Source organism: Nematolebias whitei, chromosome 5 (genome assembly GCF_014905685.2).
Source record: "Nematolebias whitei isolate Nwh7 chromosome 5, NemWhi1, whole genome shotgun sequence".
Classification (NCBI taxonomy): Eukaryota; Metazoa; Chordata; class Actinopteri; order Cyprinodontiformes; family Rivulidae; genus Nematolebias; species Nematolebias whitei.
Window position 1 is genome coordinate 23817068 of NC_056502.1, and position 8891 is coordinate 23825958.

An 8891-nucleotide genomic window follows, 5' to 3' on the forward strand; every position below is an offset into this window, starting at 1 on the left:
CTGTTGTGTTGTGATCTTGGTCCAAACCCTCACGAGAGTTCCTTACAATTATTATTATTATTAGAAACAAGCCTATCAACATATTGACCTTATCAGGTTTGAGCAGGAGAAGAGCTAGCTACTGACTTTTCAGATCAATCCGAAAGATGTTCTGAAATACACAAAGAAGCATAGCAAGTGTTGTCCACAAGAGTTACGTTTGCGAATCATAGGTTTTCTTCAACACCCATTTAGTTGTTCTGCTCATTATTTCATGGGACGGTCACTGCCTATGTTTAGGTATTGCATCACATTTTGGGAGTTATTGCTCTGATGGTTTCTGTACTATTGTGAAGCATTTTGATGGTAGTTAAAGTAAAGTAACATGTACTTGTTCAGACAACAAACAAAAAGTTATGCATCAACAGCTTTTTTTCACTGAGTTCACCTCCTTCCCTCTCCTTAACAATAGGGGCTAATATTGAGCAAAATGATACTGCTACACAGCAGGATTAGCTCTTGAAGTTGACTTACAGAATGCCTACACACAAACCTAGCACCGTTAAAACATACTGTATGCATAAAGATCCAGCAGAAACGTTGAAGTTTTAATGAGGCTATTCCAAGCCATCCTGCTGTTGTCTTTGGATACACCGGTTTGTTGTCTGTGACCAGTCAATCTTGTCAGTAATCTCAAGCAACACAAGTTTTTTTTTTTTTTTTTGTACAGATTTTACTCATCTGCTGTGTTGATTGTCATTTTCTAGGTCTCGCAAATGAGCTCAAACATAGAAAATAACTTTTTGTGTTTCCCAACTACCGGTAAGTTTGTGTGACTTCCACTGAAATATTGTGCACGATATCTGTAAGTTCAAATATGACATAATTAAAACAGCCATTTTTATATTTAAAAGGGAAAGCTGATTTGTTTTGGGGAAAAGGGTAATTTAAAAGCCATTATTTTGTCCCTAAAAAAAAAAAGCTCTGTGTGATCATTTAACATAATTTCCACTATATGCAAAATATCCAACTAGAAGCAATGAAGTGAATAATTGACTATGGATACTCGGATGATTTGGTGTCCAATTTCATCACATTGGCAAGTTCATAAATGGATGAATCTCTGAAACCCTCACTCTTTTTCTGTAAGCCTCTGTCTCTTAGCACCCTTTTTAAAAACTGATGCAGAGAAAAGTGTCTATTTTGCTTAATTGGGAAGAAAGGGAAATGCTCCTCTTTGCTATGATAATTTGGCACATTATGACATCTCTTGATGGGCCACTCAAGAAACCTAAACCTTACTTTTCATCTTCATCTTCAAGGCAGAACTGAAGAATTAGACCAGGAAAGGTTGTCTCACAGGGGGATTCTTTACTGTCACTGGAGAATAGAGGGGTGGAGGAAGCAGGATGATAATATGTCTGAGAAGATGACACGCGTGAGAAACAGCAAAGCGCCTCTAACTCTGGACTAGACAGAATATTTCTCTCCGTGTTTCGTAAAAGCCAGGCTGGATGGCAGGTTTAGGAATAAGGAGGTTACAGCAGCCTCTGCAACGAGAGATATTCATTTTGAGAAGTGCCTTGTGTGTTATGGCATCTAGGATTACTACTTTCGATTCCTTTCTTGCAGTCATTACAGCCTTTACTGCCTCTATCAAATATGCTCAGTCCCCCCTCCTCCCCACCTTTCAGCCTTTGGAAATACTGACTGCAATTATACAATGTGAATGTCACAAAGTGGTTGCTGTATTTTACGATTGTGATCAAAATGCAGCTGCACATACTTGTGAAGACTCAGTGTTGCTCCAGGGAGAGAGAATAAAAGAAATAAAACGAGCTTGTATCAGTGGGGGGAATAGCAATAGAATATCTGAGACACAAGGGAGGGAGTTCTTGCGTGGCATCATGGTCCCTGCTGTCTTTGAGTTGTTTGTAATGGTAGTGAAGAGCTTGTCCCTCTGAGGAAAACTCCCAGGTTGTCACAGCTAATTACTGCTGGGGTGTTCTCCACCAGGAGCTGTCTGACAGCATTTGCTGAGATATTAATATCAGATAATTGGGATGAGGACAGTGGCACTTGCTGTATATTGGCACCACACAAAGCCTTGCACAAAAACTTGGCCCAAGTCCTTGCGAGCACACCATTGTGCATATATTTACAGTATGCTGACATAGTGTGTGTTTCATGGGCTCTTTAACTGATTTACGAGAGTAAACCACTTGAGCGAATCAGCTGCTTCACCCCCACGTCACTTAAGTGACTTTTGAGGCGATGCTATGAGCTGAAATCTGGAAGCTCTGCATCAGTTTTATTGTGACAGTACAATTACGAAGTTCCAGCTCCCACTACTATGTGGGCTGCTTCCTCGTCAACTTGCTGAGGGCCATGCTCTCTGAAGGGAGCAATAGAAAAGCCTATAATCATAACTTCAGAGGGAAACTCATACTCTTTTTTTATGTGATGCTTGTAATGTTTTTCATCTCTGAGAAAACAGGGAATTTCAGAATCTTACTTGTGGGAAATAAAGTGTTTTTGAGTCTTCCCGCTGCTTCTCTGCAGCTTCTCTCACCATCTGATGTGCTTTCTTTGAGGTGGCAGGACAATCTGCGACGCACAGCTGGATTCTTCTAATATGGCTGCTAATGCTTCCTGAAACAGCTGTGGGATTTTCACATCGCTTAACCTAATTTATTTGGGGCCTCTTTGGAAGCGGGGGACTTGTCTTAAAATTACATACAAATCACTGCTCAGGCTTGGCTGTTTTCTTGTTCTAGTGGGAATTTCCATTGACTTAAGATATTCGTTTTGCAGTTTTCAGTAAGTCTAAAGGCTCGCACAGACTTGGGCTGACCTCAGTCCGCGCGTAAACTGTGCGCACTGTCCGCAGAGGGTTAAGACTTCATACTCGAGCATCCACCCTGACCGGCTGCAGCCCAGCTTTGCAGGCAAGGGGCGTTTACCTTTGGGACAAGTTGAGTTTGCCGATTGGTCATTTGCTGACACGCCTACTGGATTGATTGACAGGTCACAAAAAAAAAAAAGAGAGCTGGCAGTCCCATCCACAGTAGTGTTCTGTGTTTATCTGTTGTTAATAAAAAGCTCTAAAAAAATTAAGGAAAAAACAGGGAGCGCCGGCCCTGCAGCCCACACATCAGACCGGCCCACCAAGAAATCTCCAGACCCTCCTGCAGCCACACTGGACCTGATTTTAATTCGCTTGTGACAAATTCCTTTATTTCTCACCATTTCAGTCATGGCATTAACGGATGAGGAGGAAGAGATCACTTGCCTCTTGGCAAAAAATCTAAAGAAAAGGCCATTAAACCAGATCACGGATGAAGAAGGGGAATTTAATACATTGGTGTCACATACAAAACAGTCCATCACCGGGAAGTTTATTGTGCGACACGGAGTACGCGTATGTGGTCGTAAAAATTGATTTTTGCATGGACATGCCTTGCGGGCGTCTGTTTCCAGTCTAATCCAGTATGCACGGACCTCCGCGGACTGAGGTCCGCGTGACTATGTGGGAGCCTTAACTGTTGTCATCAGTCATTGTGTGAGAGATGGGGCACACAAGTCACAAGTCCATCACAGGTACACATGGAGACAAATGAGACAAAGAACCATTCACACTCTCTGTCACACCTAGGTACAACAGATTTATCTATTAGCCTAGCATGCACATTTTTGGTAAATGGGAGGAAATCACCCAGAAAAAACCTACAGGTGCACAAGCAGAAAATGCAAACCTCACCCAGACAGGCCCATGTCGGGAGAAGATCCTTCAACTTTCTTGTTGAAATGTGACTGCTCCAACATCTGCACCACTTTGCTGCTTTAAATGTTTTTATTATAACTATTATATTTAAACACATTGTTAAAAGTATAAATTACCATACACACTTCCAATGCAGAGGTCCCGTACCTTCTGGACCTCTTAGCTGAAGGATATCTTTTCTGCCCCAAGTGGCTCTGAGGGCCCTCAATTTAGATGGATGATCTGATCTGTTTACAACAAATCTTCAATTAGTTTGTAGGCTGCATCCAAGTCTTGGTGCTGTAACATAATATGCAGCTCTGCAGGTAGTTGTCTGCTCTTATCTGTCAGAACTCCCTTCTTGATCATGCCTGAATACTTGTAGTTTTTCCTTGTACCCAACTGGTTTTCTCACCGTCTGATGTTTACATCTGGCCCTTGCTCGTGCTGGTTTCCATGAGTATTGCTGGAGTTTCTCCAGAAGTGAGCTCGGCTGTTCTACTCTTACCACTGGCAGTCCTCTGTCTTTCAGATACATCTGTGCTTCTTCTACTGTGTCGTATGTTTTAGTTTCCTCTTCAAAAAACACTCTCAATCTAGCTGGGAATAAGGTTTGAAATCTCATGTTGTTTTCTCTCAAGATCCTCCGTATATCTCCATATTTCCTCCGTCTGGTCAGTATTTCCGGTGCGTAGTCGTGATTTATATTGATTTTGTCATTGTTCCATGTAAATCCATTAATTTCCCACACCTTTTTCAATACTTCTTTCTTTCGGTAGCTCAAAAATCTGACTGCTGTCGATCTCGGCTTGCTTTCTGGTGGAGACTGTGGCGCTTGGTGTGCTCTTTCAATGTGTTGGTCTGTTGTTGTTGGTATTTCCAGTTTCTGTTGTATAAGCTTCTCTACAAATGTCAAAACTGCTGCTGATGATCCTTCTGCTCCTTCTGGGACCCTGTAAATCCTCACATTCTCCCTGTGGGTGTTCCTCTCTAGGTCTGTCAGCTTTAATTGGAGCTGCTCTTGTAGCTTTAGCAGTTCTGTTCGCATGTCCTCGGCCCCTCGTACGCGATCTTCAGCAGTTGCAATCCGTGTCTCTGCTTCATCTAACCTTAAGTTTTTTTTTTTTTCTATTTTGCCTTTATGCCATCCATTTGTCGCTTGTTATCTTCATGGAAATCCCCCAATTCTTTGAGAATCATTACCAGATTTACCTCTTCTCCATCTTCCGTGCTTTCCGTTGCCTGGCTAACTGGGAGGGTAGCACTTAGGTTTGGCTGTTTTGCAACGATTTTGTCGACTACCTGGGTGAGCTTTTTCATCTTGTTCTTGGATACCATCACTTTCCCCTTTCCCTCTATTATTTGGGGGAGTACATTTGCTATCTATTTTGGATTCTGGGGCTATTTATTCTCGTTGCCTTTGTCTGAGGTTTTCTAAGCTGTCATCTGTGCTGGTGATCTTCCAAGCCTATTTTGGTAACAGAAATGAGACCGGAATGGAAGAAGATGATGGTTTTAAGTTTGTTTTCAGCAAAAATCTCCACTCTGATTTTAAAAAATCAGTACAAATGATGGCGAATTTCAGAGAAAAATCCATCAGTGAGATTAAACAGTGTGCTGTGAATGTGTTTGAAGCATGTTCTCATGCTAAGACGCCCATTGAAGTGTTTCCTAGTGTAAAGGTTAAACCCCTCCCTCTTGAACTAGAAGGACGACGTGCTTCGCCGCCTCCTCCTAAGAAGAAAGAGAGAAAACAGTCTGTTCAAGCTAACAAACCGCGTACTGAAGGTGCACGCTGGGACAAAAAGGCTCCTCTTTCAGAGGAAGACAGTGATTATCGAAAAAGGGGTGGGCGCAGGACGCAACGATATGAGAAACCATATCAGCAGGGGCAGTACGTAAAGGAAACCCCGCAAGACGTACCTGACCGTCCCCCACCTCGGACGAAACGAACCGAGGCGAAAAAATCACAAAAGTTCCAGAAACAAGGCCCTACACCTCTGAGCTCGGAGGAGACAGAGAAACTACGCAGGTTGTTAGAAACTTTGAAACACACTGACACGGGAACCCAACCAGGAGCACTTTGCAGTAATGTAATTCCTATTACATCTGAGGGCGCGAATGATAACATAACAGATGTCGGTGGAACACACCAAGACATTGCTGTTGTTGCCTCAAACAACCCCTCATCGGAAGAAGGGGGGGTAAACACACACACGAACGATGACGTGTCATCACAGGCTGAACACTCAGAAACAGCTTCTGCTGTGCTGACGGTTCAGGCAAACCAAAATTACACAGGTAAGGCTGAACGCGTGAAAAAGCGTCAGAAAAAACCCAAGAGGTTTCTGTGTAACTTTATCAGAAGGGGGGTCGCCAAAAAGGCGTACCTGTCAGTAACACTTGAAGGTGTCCTCACACACGAAGCACTCTTGGACGGTGGGGCAGACATAACGATCATGTCAGCTAAACTGTTCGAGGAGCTGAGGACGGCCGCTGCCAGTGTTAACAGGATAATACCTCTCTCTGAATGTGCTATAGAAATGCAGGGTCTCTCAGAAATGAAAACAACCCTGACAGCTATTGCAATGGTTCACATGCAGATTGGCAATATGACACTGTACCACCCGGTACACGTGACCCATGTTGACTCATTCCCATTTTTGGTTGGCCAGGATTTTATAAATCGCTTCGGCGCGATTATAGATTATGGTGATCAAACAATGTGGACAACAGTGAGCAACCCACTGCCAATCGATACGCCTCCGGAGTGTGACACAGACTGCCCAACAGCGGGTACCGCGGAAGGCGCACAGGACTCCTCAGCCGAGGACACGAGCCCGGTGAGTACTCCTCTGACACCATGTGAAACCAAAGAAACCCAAGTGATCCAAACTCTGACTCAACAAGACAGCCTCCTCTGTGAGCTGGAGCAGTCAGAGTCCACCAAACACTACCTACCACAGGTAGTTAAGGGTGTAGAGATCCAAGGGTCCCACACCAACGATGCTGTACTGTCTCTGTGGACAGATAAATCAGCAATTAACCGAGCTTTCTACGAAACCTTGGTTCACAAACACGTTGGTCTAGAACTAATTAAAAAAGCTTTCCGCTTTCCATTAGTTCCCAATAGTTCACAGGTAATGACCGCAGAAGGAGTCATTAACCTAAAACTGAACTGGAATCAACGAGAACTGGTTCACCCGTTTCTCGTTATCCAAAACTTACCTCATGCATCCTACATAGGCTCTGACATTTTGGTAAGGTTAGGTGTCCACGTGGACACCATCAACAAGGTGCTGTGGTCCCTCAAACCAGCCACAAAGGATACTCCTGTGCTAGACACAGCGAGCCTTAAGGCTGGGCAGACCATTCCAGAGGCCTGCCAGGTTGCTAGCAACCAAGACACCACAGTACCACCTCAGGTGATAAACCTAATGGTGCGAATCCACATAATAGCTGGACAAGCTATTAGCCATAAACAGGCATACTTTCAACCCTCTCCTGCATTTTTCAACTTGGGACTGTCCGTGGAAGCCACGAACCAGGTGAGTCTTGACTCCAGGACCACATCTATTGCTGTGTGTAACACTGGCATGGATGAGGTGCTGATCCCAAAAAAGACTATGCTAGGATGGTTGATTTCAACCGACTTTCATGATTTTGAACTAGGCATTCCATTTCTGGGAGGACTCCCAGATAACCTGGTACCGAGTCAAGAAGCTGGACCAGTATGGTTCACGGAACCAACACAGGCCATAGCTCTTTTCTCAACCAATGATGTCGACCAAGGACCTCAAACCTATGGTGTTTTACCCATAGACAGGCCCGACGACTCAGGAAGGGATTCGTTGGAGCTCCCCAAGGAGCAAGAACCCTTATCAGTCTCATCACAGATTGATCAGGTGGTCGCACAAGCCGACGCTCTGACATCTGATGAAGAAAGAGACAAACTACGCCAAGTTCTTTTGAAATATGAAAAGTCATTTGCAACTGATTCGACAGATTGTGGGTTGACCTCACTCCACGCAGTGAGAATCCCAACCCCACCCAACGCACCGCCAACATTTGTCAGACAATACAAGATCCCTCTGGCAGCACACCAGCCTGTCCAGGAGATCATTGATGACCTTTTGGTCAAAGGTATAATCAGACAATGTAACAGCACCTACTCTGCGCCTCTATGGCCAGTTTTAAAACCAAATGGTAAGTGGAGACTTACCATAGACTACAGGAAGCTAAACAAACAAGTACCCTTATCCAGGTGGCCGATGACTCAGCTCCATCAGGAACTGCCAAAGGTCACCGACGGTAAGTACTTCTCGACCCTCGACGTCGCCTCTGGTTTTTGGACCATCCCTGTGCGCGCCGAGGATCAACACAAACTAGCTTTCACTTTTGGCAGCCGACAATACACCTTTACCAGGTGTCCCTTTGGCTACGCTAACTCACCTGCAGAGTTCAACATCTTCTTGAACAAAGCATGTCCAGACGCCCACGAGCGTGGGACACTGATCTACGTGGACGACATCCTTTTGAGGCAGCCAACACTGAACTCTCATTTGGCTGAGATCGACCACGTCCTAAATCAGCTAACAACTGCTGGTGCTAAAATCTCACTGTCGAAATGCCAGTGGTGCAGAACCAAGGTGGATTACGTTGGCCTCCTAGTGGGTCCGGACGGAATACAACCACAGTTGACTCGCACCCAAGGCCTAGACAACCTCAAAGTCCCAACCAATCTCAAGGAACTGCAGAGTTTCTTGGGAGTGTGTAATTACTCTCGCCAGTTCATAGAGCATTATGCGGATCTCGCAAAACCACTGACTGAACTCTTAAAGAAAGACGTTCCTTTTGTCTGGACTGATACACAACAGCAGGCAATGAACGCTCTCAAAGACAGGCTCAAGTTAGCCCCATGTCTAGTCTACCCAGACTACAACAAAGAGTTCTACTTGGAAGTGGGCTTCTCACCTCACTGCATGAGTGCAGGTCTGTACCAAATACACGACAAAGACAAGCGTGTTGTGGCCTACGCCAGCAAAACGATGGCGGGCCCTGAATTACGGTATTCAGACTGTGAGAGGGCTCTATTGACCACTGTGTGGGCAGTGAAACATTTCTCCTGCTATATTGGTGGACAGAGGAT

At 44.6% G+C, this 8891-nt stretch overlaps 1 long non-coding RNA gene across 1 annotated transcript in view; it reads right to left on the reverse strand.

Annotated features, from left to right (window-relative positions):
* Positions 1 to 4739: 4739 nt before the first annotated feature.
* The window catches only part of LOC119409496, a 13549-nt gene continuing 9397 nt past the window's right edge, over positions 4740 to 8891 (reverse strand). The window contains exon 3 of the long non-coding RNA XR_005186788.1: positions 4740 to 5201. This is a non-coding gene — a long non-coding RNA (uncharacterized LOC119409496). The remainder of the gene's footprint in view (positions 5202 to 8891) is intronic.